The 15,344-nt window shown below is 43.8% G+C and overlaps 1 pseudogene; it reads left to right on the forward strand.

Annotated features, from left to right (window-relative positions):
• The first annotated feature begins 450 nt into the window (after positions 1 to 450).
• The window catches only part of LOC132531304 (ras-related protein M-Ras-like), a 175,498-nt pseudogene continuing 160,604 nt past the window's right edge, over positions 451 to 15,344 (forward strand).

Raw genomic sequence — 15,344 nt, forward strand, 5'->3', positions numbered from 1 at the left:
TTGGGGCCTGCGGGACCAGAGACTAGCTGGCCGTTCCTTGCTTAGGGCTCCTTTCTCCACCACCGAACAGTAGCACCTGCCGAGGCAGAAGTTGCAGAGCTGGAAGGAAACGTCAACAGCCACGGCTGAGCTCTCCTCCTGTTCTGTCGGAGGGTGAATTTGTTCCCACATTTGGAGAACACGCCTCACCAGGGAGCGGGTTTGATGAGGGCTGAGGGCAACAATCTATGGAGGGAAACAGATGGAAGAGTTTCTAAAAACTTCCTTCAAAACTGAAACCAACAGAAAACTCCTGCTGTCAACTAGACAGAGAGCTCTCAAAACACAGGACTTCTATGTGTCCCATGGCCACTAAGCCTGAGTGGAGGAACAGGCAGTGTCCCAGGAGAACACCCATAAAAGAATGGCTTGCACTCTTGCAGCTCAGGGATTGTGGCACAAATCTGGAACATGCGTGATGAGGTCCCCAAAGCTGTCTGCCAGGGCTCCGACACCCACCCCACTTTCCTGGGCCCTGCAGTGCTGAGCAGGCAACATAAACCTGTACTCAGCGCTCTGAGCTCCTGCAAAGGCATCAGGCCAGTGGAGTTCAGGTGAGGGGGACAGGAGCTGGAGATACACAGTGACCCCATGATTTTGGAACCTGCTGGGGTCAAACAAGAATCTCCTCCTTTTGAAGCCTAATAAACTGCTCCAAGACAGAAATAGAGGAAAATAAACCCAACAAACGGCGTGTGTTAATGGTATATTTCGGAAGATTTACTTCAAGAAACAAATACTTGATCAAATGTATCCTACGTTCAAGAAAGTTTAAAAAAAAAAGATTTGCAGAGGGCTTCCCTGGTGGCGCAGTGGTTGAGAGTCCGCCTGCTGATGCGGGGGACATGGGTTCGTGCCCCGGTATGGGAAGATACCACCCGCCGCAGAGTGGCTGGGCCTGTGAGCCATGGCCGCTGAGCCTGAGCATCCGGAGCCTGTGCTCCGCAACGGGAGAGGCCACAGCGGTGAGAGGCCCGCGTACCACAAAAAACAAAAAACAAAAGATTCGCAGAAATAAAAGATTATTTGATGACAACCTCCTGAAATATAAAGGGAGTTTTTGTAACTCAGGAATAAAGTACAGCATTACCTGAGAATTAAAAACACCCAAGTTGTTATTTGCAAGTGAAAACAAATGTCCACACACACAAGCCAAGTGGTATTTGTTTCTTCTAACTTCCTTCCCTGGATGGTCTATATGAAGACATAATCAGGGTAAATGGTCCACAAATGGGATACTGTGGTATAACGAGGTGGCAATGAGACTGAAGCCGTTATACAAGAAATTAAATCCAAATAATTAGGGATTATGGTTTCCCAATATATGAATGTTATCCTTTATGAAAGAAAGCCACAGTAATGTGAATGCTGCATTAGGGGTGTGTTAATTGAATATAGCTATATGCACTTGAGTTCCCCTTCCTGCCTCCCCCCAAAAAAGAATGGGACAGAAGAACTTAAATAGTGGCACTAGCTGGGCCTGCCATCCTACTCAAGGCACATCCCTGAATGAGTGTGAGATGACAGGCAGTTCCAAGGTCTCCTTAGGAGGGCTCAGGTCCCAGGCGCTCTCCAGACATGAGCATCTTCCTACACTGTGGTCCAGTGTTTAACCATATCTACTTTGGGGCCCCTAAAAGCAAGTGGCTTACTTTATCTGGCACAACTAAAGAAATAGCTATTGTTTTCAAAACCTCAAAGAAAAAACTGAATTTGTTAGTCTTACTGAAAGGATTTTTCAACCTCCAGTAGTGCAACTTCCTAGGGAATTTTCAACGGCAATTTTGACAAACATGATTTTTGTCTCATTCATGAGATTTGAAAGGAGCTCCAAGTGGGAGCAAATTCCATGTAAATAAAATCCTGTGAAATTATTTAACTATAAAAGACTAGAGAAAAGATTTGAGAACTTAGTTGCCAAACCCGGAATGTGAAGTAGGTGAGAGTGTAGATATCCTAAAATAATTATCTTTTATGGAAAGGTTTTTTTTGTTGTTTAATATTGGTTTATCACTAGTATAAATAAAAACAGATTATTCCTTCGAATTAAATGGGGCAAGGAACAAAACTCAAACCACAAGACCATGTAGCAAATGATTATAAGAAGCAGTAACATGAACAAGGATAAAAAATAGTAAACTCAAGAAAACATAAAAACATAATTTGGACTTGGGAAACAGAGATCATCAACCAGATATTGGCTGGAGAGAAAATCAAAGAAGGTATTCAGGGGACGCACAAAACGGTTAATATTGGTTAACTGAGGTGAGAAAAATTGTGGGTGGTTTTTACTTTATTAAACTATTTTGTGTTTGACCAATGTTAAATACAACAATAAAGTTATCTTATTTTGTAATAAAAAGAAAAGTAGGGCGAGGAGCAAGATTTTTATGCCGTCTTTTAATCCCCTACACCTTCTACAACAAAATACCTGGTCCTGGATAACGACCCCTGAGTTTCAGAATGAGAGAATGAGAAGCTTAAGAATCTGAATGGTCTTCAGTCTTTGGAAAAAGATGCAGTGATGTTCAGAACTTAAACTCCTCTTAGCTAAGGTGGCAGGGACATGTTATAAGTGCACTTACTTTTAGAAAGAAATTTTACAGCAGTAAAGTTCTGATTATCTTCCGGTGGCACAGAACACAATCAGGGTCCCATTCAAACTCACTGCGATTCATTGGTCAAGTGAAACTTTGGAATCTCTTGGAATCTGTACTGTACATTCAGCAGGAATGGGAAGACTCCACTTTCCTGATCTTTCCCCTTGGACTCCTTTCTTTCCTCTTGTTTCATCTGTTATATAAATTTATATCTGTATTTCTGGAAATATTAATAAAATCTTCTGATTTTCATAGATGGAAATCTTACTTTTTTGCTAAAATTGTGGAAATAATAAAATTACCAGTGGACACTTTCTGTCGCATTTCACCTTTGCTCTTGGAAGCTCCTGCTGCAAGCTCTCTCTTCTGGTTTTGTCCAGATCCAAGTCAAGTAGGTCAATTTTTTTTTTTTTTTTTTGGTACGCGGGCCTCTCACTGTTGTGGCCTCTCCCGTTGCGGAGCACAGGCTCCGGACACGCAGGCTCAGCGGCCATGGCTCACGGGCCCAGCCGCTCCGCGGCATGTGGGATCTTCCCGGACTGGGGCGCGAACCCGTGTCCCCTGCATCGGCAGGCGGACTCTCTACCACTGTGCCACCAGGGAAGCCCAAGTTGGTCAATTTTTGTTTTTACCTTTACCGGATGAACCAAGTAAGAAGTGGTGTAATTAATGCTGCTTCTCCAAGACCTGAGGAAAGAAATTCTCTCTACAGATCTGGAATAAACAGATGGAATGACTGTGGTTAAAGTGAGGGGAAAATTCAGTGTAGTCTGTTTTATCAGTTCTCTCTGTCAATGGCGCCTTCATTCGGCACTGGACTAGCACGCGCTCCGCAGTTGAGAACTCCTGGGCCCTCACATTTGTCTTGTTAGTATTGCTCTTCACACCATGGGACTCATGTGCTATAAATCAAACCTTTATGTCTATTTTAAATTAGATTTTACTATTTGGCATTTTAAGGAGGCCCAAAGAAATATTTCCATGGAATTAGACTAGGATATTAGCAACTATCTTGCCAAAAGTCAAAAGACAAGATAGTTGCCTGCATATTTTAATATTAAGTACTAATTCTGATGAGGTAGTATGCATACTTTAATAATTAACATACATGTGATTTATTGGATTTAATCAGAGCCTTATTTGCAGCATTCTTGGTCACAAATAAGTTGAGTAAATATTTAAGACCTGCATCAGCTCCAATTCCTACCCCTGTTGTTTTAAAGGTATCGGTGAAGACAAATTAGCCTTTGTTATGAGTGACCTTAATGATATTGTGATGACATAAAAATAAAGATAATAAATATTAATCTACTTTGTAGCCATTTTCCTTTGCGTTAGTGGCATTTCAGCCAGATGCCTTATACTATTTAAAATATGAATAACTGGAGCTTGGCTCCAAAGTCATTTATTTTTGGAAAAAGATGCCAAATTAATAAAATGGTGTGAAGCTGGGGACCCAGGGAGCCATTCCAGCCATAATATAACAGATCTGAGGGCTTCACCCTTTCCGGGTAGTTAAGAAGCAGTAATGAAACGGGCATATCCAGGAGGCAGCCAGTTTTCAATTAGCCTGTCTGTGTTTCTGCGCCCACAGGCCACCTCCGACACTGGAGAACATCTGCATGTCCCCTTGCCCCTGAGTGAGGCCGGCGGCTACTCCAAGCGGGCAGTAATGAGTCGGCTCCCTGTGAGATGGAAATTGTCACCTTCACACCATGACGATGGCTCAAGAAGCCTCAGTGACAGAAATCCCAGCCCCTCTCTCACTAGATTCCCTTGACCCTCTTCCCTTTCCAAGAATGGTAAGACAAAGGCTGTTATCATTGCTAACGCAACATTAAAATGACAACAGCAGCAAAAGTCATGGTTTATTTTCAGTGCAAATGATCCCACTAAACTCAAAGAAAAAAATATAGGTGTCTGGATGGTATGGTCTAGTTTTTGGTGTTATCTACTTGAACATAAATAAATGTTGGGATGAATCTAAAAAAACAGGGAAAACCAAGTGGGCTTGGAAAATCATAACATGGCCAAAGTTCTACTAAGATGGGTGGTGACATAATTGCCTTGAAAAATTTATTGCAAAACATGCAGAACCTGGGGCTTCCCTGGTGGCACAGTGGTTGAGAGCCCACCTGCCGATGCAGGGGACACGGGTTCGTGCCCCGGTCTGGGAAGATCCCACATGCCGCGGAGCGGCTGGGCCTGTGAGCCATGGCCGCTGAGCCTGCGCGTCCGGAGCCTGTGCTCCGTAACGGGAGAGGCCACAACAGTGAGAGGCCTGCGTACTGCAAAAAAGAAAAACAACATGCAGAATCCAAAATGTTCCTATGTTAGCCATTCTTCTTTTTGGGAATACAGTAAATGAAATATAAATATGACTGGAATCATTGCAAAATTACAAATGTTACAATTTGGGCTCAAACAAACATAAGAAAATAATTAAAGAAATTGCTTTGAAACTCCACTGACTTTCAGATGAGGTCTGTTATGGAATAGTTAACGATCTATAATAGATCATCTTCTGAAAAGCTGCCTTTACAGCACATAAAGCATCTTTCAGTTTAAAAGGTAAGTTGCATTTCCTCTTGGGCTGGCTGCGCTTTACTTTGCGTGTTAGTTCTCCAGGGGGCTGTACCCTGTGCTGGAAGCAGTCACGGGGAAAGTCTGATTGTGAGACTCTTCACTCTTTGACTTCTCCTCTGAGACCCTCAGAAACGGTACCCATGAGGCTAGGATGACAGCAGTTTGAAAAGACTGGTGTGCCCATCTGGGGGGAGATGATTAATGTGTAGGGTACAAATCCTGGAGCAAGCAGAGGGAAACGGTTTGGAGCAGACCTTAATTGGTCATTCATTCATTTAATGAAAATTCACTGAGTGCAGCAACGAACGAAGCAAGGACCCTTCCCTCATGTGGCTTAGGTTCCAATGGGGAGGCAGGTGGGGCACAAGGGGGTTGTGTGGCAGGTGATGACATATGTCATGAGGGAACCACAAGAAATGCAGGGCCAGGGAGGCAGCGGGGAGGCCAGTGGAGCCGCCAAGAGTACCTATAGGTACACCCAGGAGATAACCTGGAGGAAGGCAGCCAGCCAGCGATGCAGATATTTGGGGCAGAAGCTCATAGCTGGGGGTGGTAGATGTAGAAAGAGGGTTCTGGGCAGAGGGAAGAGCAAGTACAAAGCCCTGATGTGCAAGCATCTTGGAAATGCTCATGGCAGATCAGGGACGAGACCGATGTGTCTGGAACAGTGTCAAGCAGGAGGGTGACTGGGTGAGATCTGAGGGCTAGGCGAGGGATGTCCCGCATCCTCCGTTATAAAGGTTTTGGCCTTTGCTCTGAAGGGCAAGGGAAGTGATGAGTGAATTTTGAGAAGAGTAGTGATGCCATCTGGCAAATTTCAAAAGGATGGTTTTGGTGCTGTCTGAAGAATAAACTAGAGGAGCAGGCGGACTGGGTAAGAGGTTATGGTTCGGTTCCGGGCCGTGGTCCAGGATGTGGGCAGCGGAGGTGGTGAGAAGTGGTCCCACTTTGCATGTGTGTTGGATGCAGGTAGATGAGAGGAAGCCACAAGGACGAGCCTGAGGGTTTTGGCTCAGAGCAGCTGGAAGGATGGACTTAAACCACTTGCGTTAGTTTCCTGGGGCTACTGTAACGAAGCCCCACAGACTGCGCAGCTTAAACAGCAGAAATGGATCATCTCCCAGGGCTGGAGACTGGAGGTCCAAGGTCAAGGTGTGGGCAGGGTGGGTTCCTTCTGAGGATATGAGGGAGACTCTGTCCAGCCCTCCCCCCGGCTTCTGCTGGCTGCCTGCAAGCGTCGGTGTCCTTAGCTCCTGCTGCATCCCCCGACCTCTGCCTCTGTCTTCACGTGGCCTTCTCTCTGCGTGTCTGTGTCCCCATGTCCCTCTTCTTATCAGTACACCAGTCATACTGGATCAGGGGCCCACCTACTCCAGTATAACCTCGCTTCATCTGCGATGACCCCATCTCCAAATACAGTCACATTCTGAGGCGCTGGGGGTGAGTACTGCAACATATGAATGTAGGGGATACATAATTTCACTCATAATGCTCTTTACAGACAGGAGAGAGACTTGAAAGTAACAGGTTTGGACATAAGGTCTGCTCGTGTTCCAAGCGGAGACGTCAGGTACAAACCTAAGGTATAAATCTGGAATTCACAGGAAAGGTCCAGATTACAGAGGTAGATTCATCAGTGAAATACACGTGGATTTAAAGCCAGGCTCTGAGTAATAGTGCAGATGGAGAGGCTATGTGTGGAAGAGGGAAGAGATCTGAGGACTAAGCTTTGGGGTACCCCAACGTTTAGAAATAAGGGGGTGGGGCTTCCCTGGTGGCGCAGTGGTTGAGAGTCCGCCTGCCGATGCAGGGGACACGGGTTTGTGCCCCGGTCTGGGAAGATCCCACATGCTGCGGAGCGGCTGGGCCCGTGAGCTATGGCCGCTGAGCCTGCGCGTCCGGAGCCTGTGCTCCGTAACGGGAGAGGCCACAGCAGTGAGAGGCCTGCGTACCGCAAAAAAAAAAAAAAAAAAGAAAAGAAATAAGGGGGAGGAGGAGGGACCGGCAAAAGAGTGTCCAGTAAGGAAGGAAACAAACCAGAAGCGTGTGACACCTGGAAGCAAGTGAAGGCTGTGCACTGCGACAGAAGAGTGATGGAACAGGTGTTGCTGCTGCCACCACTGAGAACTGGATCCAGCATCAGGTTGTTATCAGTGACTTGTGAGCACGATTTTTGCGGAGGCCTGAGAGCCAAAGGTTAATGGAAGTGAGTTCAAGACAGAATGGGTTGAGAGGAATTGGAGATGATTAACATAGAAAACATATTTGTGAAGTTTTGCTATGAAGGGTAACAGAGAAATGCAACAGTGGTTTTTGGAAAGAAATGTGAGTTGGGGACTGGATTTTTTTTACAATGATAGAAATTCCAGCATGTTTCGATTTTGATGGGGATGGGTAAATACAGAGGAAATAACAGTGGTAGAGGAGAGACAGGGTGGATTGCTGTAGCACTGGCTTGGTGTTGAAAGAGGGTCGAGGAGTGTACACAAGGTGTTGCTGGTTGTCACGGCAACATGGATGGTTCACTGGTCGCACCATGAAGAAATGTCAAGATATGGTACTGATCGAAGGTTGGCTGATGTGGGGTAGAGGTGCGGAGATTCTCTGCTGATAGTTCTTTTATCTTTTAATTGCAAAAATGAGAACCAGATCATTGACTTAGTATAAAAGTGGGGCTAGTTATTGGAGACTTAACAGCGGAGACGGTTTGAAAGACCACAGTCATGGAGGAGAGTAAGAGAGACTGTTTTAGGACAGTGGTTCTCAAAGTGAGGGTTCTGGACCGGTATTATCATCATTGTCTTCAAATCCGTTAGGAATGCCCGTTCTTGTAACCTTCCCAGACCTACGGAATCAGAACCTCTTAGGGATGCTGCCCAACAAGCTATTTTTTCACAAACTCTCCAGGTGATTCTGAAGGAGAATGGAGTTTGAAAACCATTCATCTAGGAAAATGTAGTAGGATTGCCAGGCATGATTAATAGACGATTGGAAGTTGGGAGTCATACATGGTTATATTTTATTCAATGATGCTCAGCTCTTTGGAAATACAGGCAAAGAAGAGGTAGAGAATTAAACTAATGCTAGATTTTTTTTTTTGGAGAAGTTCACAGAAGAATTGAGGATATATGAGTGAGTGCTTAAAAAGCTGAACCATAGAATTTGAGCTGGGTTAGGAAGATAAGGAAGACATGAGAGAGAGTGTGAACAGATGGTAGGACCAAGGGCTTACATTTCCTGGTGTAGATAAAAGGGTGCGAGTGGGGCAGACTGAAGGTCATGGCTGGACGGAACACAGCACAGTCAAAAGAGCAATGTTTTCATTGTCAGCTAAACCTGGGTTTGAAACCTGGCTTCACACTGGGAATGACTCCCATATATGCTAACATTTCTTTTCTATGCCTTCATTGCAAGTTATTCTGGCTGTGTCACTGTATCATACACACAACTTGGCTTTGGTTTTATTGTGGTGCATTGCTTTTAGTACACTATGTTTTCATGCCTTTGCATGGTAGCCTTTTCTCTGCCTCCTCTTCATATTCTTATGGGGCTCACCCCACACCCGTGTGATCCTAGTCAACAGCTCAGAATTTATTCTCTCAGTTTTTTCCATGCTAACACGTATAACTGTGTAGTGCATTCTGCTAATTGTTTTGCAAAAATAAAACTATGTTGTCCACATGCTTCTGAATCTTATTTCCTTTACTCAGCTCTGTCTGCTGACACTCTTCCTTGGTCAACTGGGATAGCTCTAATTCATTCTTTGTAGTGGCCAAGTAAGATTCCATGTGTAATGAATCATAATTCATTCAGCTGGTCCACATGATGGCCATTTACTATGGTTTCTTTTCTTTTTTTTCTTTTTTAATCACTACAATGCTGTAGCGAATATCCTTGTGTACATGTGCTTACACTTAAGAGGCTTAATTTCTATGACGATCTTTTCAATGCATATTTGTATTATCTTTTCAATCTCTTCTATGGGAATTTTTTTGTTCAAAATTCCACTTCTTAATTCAGTTTTGTTAATTTATATTTTCCTACACATTTATTTCTTTCATCTGGGTTACAAATATCATAGAATTGTATGCTGTGTTTTCTGTAATTCTTTTAATTTTTCTGGGACTTGCATATGTCTCCTTTCTCATTTTTAATCTCTCCCATTTTCGTTTTTCTTTTCTTTCTCAGACTGAAGGATTTTATTTTTTTAATTTTTCTCTATAAAGAATCAACATTTGAATTTTTTTCTAGTTTTGTTTTGTTTGTTGCTGATACCAAACTTGACTTTTTTCATGTTTTTTCTTCATGCCTTCTTTTAGTTTATTTTCTTATTCTTTTTATAATTCTTTAAAATCAGGACATGATCTTCCCCCTGCTTTTCCTCCCTCCCTCCCTCCCTCCCTCCCTCCCTCTCTTTCTTTCTTTCTTTCTTTCTTTCTTTCTTTCTTTCTAATGAAAGTATTTACTGATATACATTTTTTTCTCATACAAATTTTATGGTGACCTATGAGTTTTAGTATAAAGTCGTCTTCTTTTCATTGCGTTCTAGATAGTTTGAAATTCCTCATTTGATTTCAAGTAAAAGAGTGTTATTAATTTCAAAATAATTAAGATGTTTTACATTACTTATTTCTAATTTCATTAGATTAAAATCACAGAATATAGCCCATAGAGTCTCTCTTTCTTAAATATTGTCTATCCTTGAGATTTTTTCCATCACCTATTGATTGTTTTCCAATGTCCACTCTCCCCATTTTACATAGAAATGATATTGCTATTTGGGCACCTGGCTGCCTGGCTGAGGACCACCTTCTCAAGATCTCCGTGTAGCTACTAGTGGCCATGTCTCTAAACACTGGCTGATGGACTGTCACCAAGTGTAGTTCACATAATGTGTTGATTTGCACTTTCAGGGAAGGAGCAGGTCCTTGGCTTCTCCTTCCCACAGGGTAGAAGGAGACAAAGTGGGAACAGGAGCTGCCCTCACAGGTTCTCTGTGGACGCTGTACTGAGATGGCAAAACACCGAACAGTAGGTGTCTGGTGGTGATGCCACCATACTACCTGTGGACTACTTACCTGGTAGTATGAATACATGTATTTGTTGTTTAAACCACGATTACTTTGATTCTCTTTATATACCAGCTGAACCAAGATACTAAACTAACTCACCCAGTGAATGGTTCTCACATTTTCAGTATATTATCCTTCATGACCATCAGCTTCACCTGAGCCCTTCATGTTGCTCATCCACCCTCCAGTTCTCCTGATTACTTAGTTCTTGTTTTTACTGGACGAGTACCTTGCTCCTCATTCACATCAAACCTCCAGTACTTCCTCCTCTTCCTTATTCTCAGCTGCTGACCTTGCCTCCTGCATCCTTGAGGAAAATACAGTCGACTCTTGAACAAGTTGGGTTTGAACTGCATGGCTCCAGTTATACGCAGACTTTTTTCAATACTAAATATAGTGCTACAGGGTCTGTGGTTGATTTAATCTGCTGATGTGGAACTGTGGATCCGGAGGAAAGAGTCAACTGTAGGGCTTGAGCATCTGTGGATTTTGGTATCCATGGTGGGTCCTGGAACCAGTGCCCTCTGGAAACCAAGGGAGGAAACAACCAGAGGAGAGTTTCTGTGTCCTTATGACACACATCCAGGAAACTACACCCTTGCCTTTGCTCCTATTCTTATGAGTGACCTTTCCATTCTCCTAAGCCAAACCCCTTTGGAATTGGATCCCATGCTCCTGTGTCTACTTGTGAACATTATTGTATTTTGACTAAATGATCCATCTTTTCCTCTCCCCTGTATCATCCTATTCATGTGCAAACATGCTGTAATTTCTCTCACCTTAAAAAAATCTCTCAACCCTACCTCTCCTCCAGCTACTTCTCCATTTCATTCATCCCCCTTTACTACAGACCCCTCAGATATGGTCCACATCACTTTGCGTCCAAAGCCTCTTGTTCTAGTTCATCTTAGGTCACTGAAGTCAGGCTCTTGCCCCCATCACTCTAAAGAAATAATTCTCAAGTCATCAATGTCCTTCTTATTGCAAACTCCAGTGATCAATTCCCCATCTTATTTGAGGGGTCAGTAGCATTGGACACAGCTTCCTTCACTCCTGTCTGAGATAATTTCTTCAACTGTATCTTTACGTATATATAATATTTCTTACAACCGTTCTGTGCCTGGAACATACTTATTTGTGTTGTGATAAGTCATCATGGTCATGAGAGCAGACACACCTAAGGACTGTTAACTACAGGAAGCCACAATCACTTACCTCAGGGAGCTCCCCATTTGGGTGGGGAGACCAAGGAGACCAAGGTTCAGGTGATGGCAGGATCCTTAGTGCTCCAGGCTGACCCAAGAGCAGGAGAAGGTCCACTGCACTGATTTCAGGGAAGCTTTCAGTGAACAGAAGAAACGGCAGGCAAGCGTGCTTTCAGTGAGCTGAAGAACTGGCCAGAAGTGGTACAAAGTTGAAGTACAGAGTAGAGGAAAATAAAGAGGGAGGATGTTTAAGGGATTTTCTCTTGCCCCGCCTGGCTGGGCTGGAAGTTACCCTTGGGAAACAGTAAGAGATAACACTTGAAACATCCTTTACTTAGAATATTTCAAAAGGACTTAAGTTGCTGGCTGAAAAGTTGACTTCATTCTGTGTAGAGCGATAGACATGGAACATTTCTAAGCAGGAAAGTGACCTACCAAAGCAGGTTTTAAGAAGAAGCAGCTAGAAGCAGATTAAGCCTGGATCCCTTAAAAGTTATCTGAATTATGCTGATGATGACAAAGTAGGAAACCAAGTGTGGTGTGATGATGACTTCACCCAGATAACCTCACTTCTAAGCATTTAAGCTTCTGACGGGGGAGAGGGTTTTGGCATCAAATGATATCGTGTGGGAACACTTTTGGCCTAGATAAAGATGGGTGTATGCTACATTTTATAAATTCAGTCCTTCTTGGGTGATGGACAGGGAAGGCTTTCTTCTGCATTGGAACATTTATTAATACAGCATTAAACAGCTTTGGCGTGGCAGAGCTCACAGAGCCTGATATGGCAAGTCTGCTCTGTGAGACAGAGAGAGCGAAGAGAAATAGGCTGCTCACGTGCCCGTGGGGTTCCATCCCTCTGAGCAGGAAGGCACCGGAAAATCCCAAAGGACACAGCACGCTGGGACCAGAGTATATACAGCTGGAGGGAGGAGCCAGACCTCTCCAGCTATTCCCTCTGTCAACTGACACACCCACTCCATCTCTCTCTCTCTCTCTCTCTCTCACACACACACACACACACACACACACACACACACTCCATCACATACACACTGCATCACACATACACTACATCACACACATACACACCCACTGCATCACCCACACTATACCACACACAGTCCATCACACACACGCAAACACACTGCATCACACACACACTGCTTCACACACATACACTCCATCACACTCACTGCATCACATACACTCCATCACACACACTCCATCACACACACAAACACACTGCATCACACATATACTGCTTCACATACATACACTACATCACACTCACTACATCACACACACACACTCTCCATCACACACACTCAATCACACACACACACAAACACGCTGCATCACACAAACACTGCTTCACACACATACACTCCTCACGCTCACTGCATCACATACACTCCATCACACACACTCCATCACACACATTACACCACACACACTCCATCACACACACACACACTGCATTACACATACACTGCTTCACACACATACACTACATCACACTCACTGTATCACACACACTCCATCACACACGCACTACATCACACACACACACACACGCTGCAGCACAATACACTGCTTCACACACGCACACTACATCACACACACTCCATCACACACAAACATGTGGCGTCACACATATACTGCTTCACATACATACACTACATCACACTGACTACATCACACACACACACACACACACTCTCCATCACACACACTCAATCACACACACACACAAACACACTGCATCACACATACACTGCTTCACACACATACACTACATCACACTCAGTACATCACATACATGCACACACACTCTCCATCACACATACACTGCTTCACACACACACACTACATCACACACACACTGCATCACACACACACACATTACATTAGATACACACATACATCTGGTGCCATCATGTTCCTGAATAAATAAATGCATGAAATACTTTAAATAACCAGAAAGTATCAGACTTTCTTGATCACTTTGTTGTGAAAATTACATTTCCTCTTAAAACTAAAAGTCCTCTTAGGGGGTGAAAAACAACAGTTAAATGGAAGATAGACTAATAAAGTTGGAAAAGAAACATTTATTTAAATATTAACAGTTACTATTTTAAAATGTTCTTTTCCCCTACAGGAGTCAAAAAAACTCATCTTTAAAATTAGCAAACTAAGAAAAAGAAAAGCAATAACCATACTTAGGTCTTGTCATATGTCCTTTAAAATTAGATCTTTATTAAATTAGTTTATAGCATTTTGGATATTACAATGGTTTTAATGAAGTTTTCGTGCATCAAAAAAACAATGTTACGAAAGAATTGCTTAGGATACATCTTAACTTAATGACCTTGACGTCCATGTAAACTGGCAGCAAGCAAAGCAAAACTGTGTGTCTCACAATTAAGGAGACAAAAATCGCTGTAACTTTTTGTTTTGGGTTTTTTCTGTTTGCCATTATGGTTTTGCTGTCTGTAACTCACGTCTTAAAGATCTTTTAAGGAAGGTGCTCTTAAGAATTAGAAAAAAAAAAAACATGGTCCAAACTTTAAATTAATAACAGAACATGAGCTGTGTGCCCGCGCACTCAGCGTACACAAGCGCCTATTTACAAAACCAGGGACGCTGCTCTGAGCGGGCGGCAGTGGCGTCAGCAGCTGTCACGAAGCAGATGCGCGGATGGTCATGTCCCCACCTCCAGGAGATGGACCCGGCTCCGTCAGCCCCACCAGAAAGCCACCTCCAGGCAGCCAGCCTCCAGAGAAGCGGCCGAGTCAAAACTGCTCCCTGAGTCCCGGAATTCCTTCTGGTCCCCAAAGGCCCGGGCCTCCCCCACGGAACAGCTGTAACACATTTATTTCTTTGGAGCGCTTCAGAGCCCGGGCTGAATAGACTACTGTTTAGAAGTCTTTCGACTTGTCTCTCCTCGGGAAGGCTGGCCCAGAGAAGCCAGCCCAAATGCTGATGCCTTTGAGCTCAGAGGGCTGTGCCCTCCGAGGTGTCAGATTTCAGGATTTTGGCTCCAGGCTGGAAAGGCAAACAAATGCACACACACAGCGCACTTAAGCATCGGGGGAGGCACAGGGCTGAGGGCGGCCACTTCCTCATCTTGGGTCTGGAACCATTTTGGACATAAAGCCTTTGTGACAGAGCAAACTCTGGTTGTCTGGGGCTCTCTCTGGACCACTCTGCTTCCCTTGCTCTCTCTCGCTCTCTGTCTGTCTCTCTCCCTCCCCCGCTCCTGCAAGGATCTAAAGTACAGTCCCCAAAGTCAAGTGGACTTTTGCAGCCTGAGTAGCGCAAACAAACTGTCTTATTTTTCTTTCTGAGACATTAAAATGATGGCTTTCCTCAGTCTCAGAATATTTCCAGTCCTCTCACTACAGGGAAAGCTGAATGCTGGATCCCAGAGGTTGCAGAGAATGACCCCAATTTTAACAACAGTTCAGAGATCCCTTCTGGAAAGCCAGGCTGCCCCAGGAGGCATTTGGGAGGTGGCAGAAAACAGCAGCCCCAAACTGTGATGGCACTTTAGCCTTTGTGTTTCTGCCACCCACCTCTTAGACGTTTCGGGTGCTGTGAAGTGAAACGAGGCAGGTGACAAAATTGTACGAAAATAGTAAGTTTTTCTTTGCTTGGTTTATTTGTCAATAAGTAGGACATACGATTGTATTTCTGGAAAGAAGTGGGAAAAAAGAATAAGGACAGAAATACACTAAAATGCCAGCAGTGATTTTCTGTGTGGTGAGTAGTGTGTGTATATATATGTTTTTCCCTCAGTTTTCAGTAATGTATATATGCTGCTTTTATAATGGAAATGT

The sequence above is a fragment of the Lagenorhynchus albirostris genome, chromosome 13 (genome assembly GCF_949774975.1).
Source record: "Lagenorhynchus albirostris chromosome 13, mLagAlb1.1, whole genome shotgun sequence".
Taxonomy (NCBI): Eukaryota; Metazoa; Chordata; class Mammalia; order Artiodactyla; family Delphinidae; genus Lagenorhynchus; species Lagenorhynchus albirostris.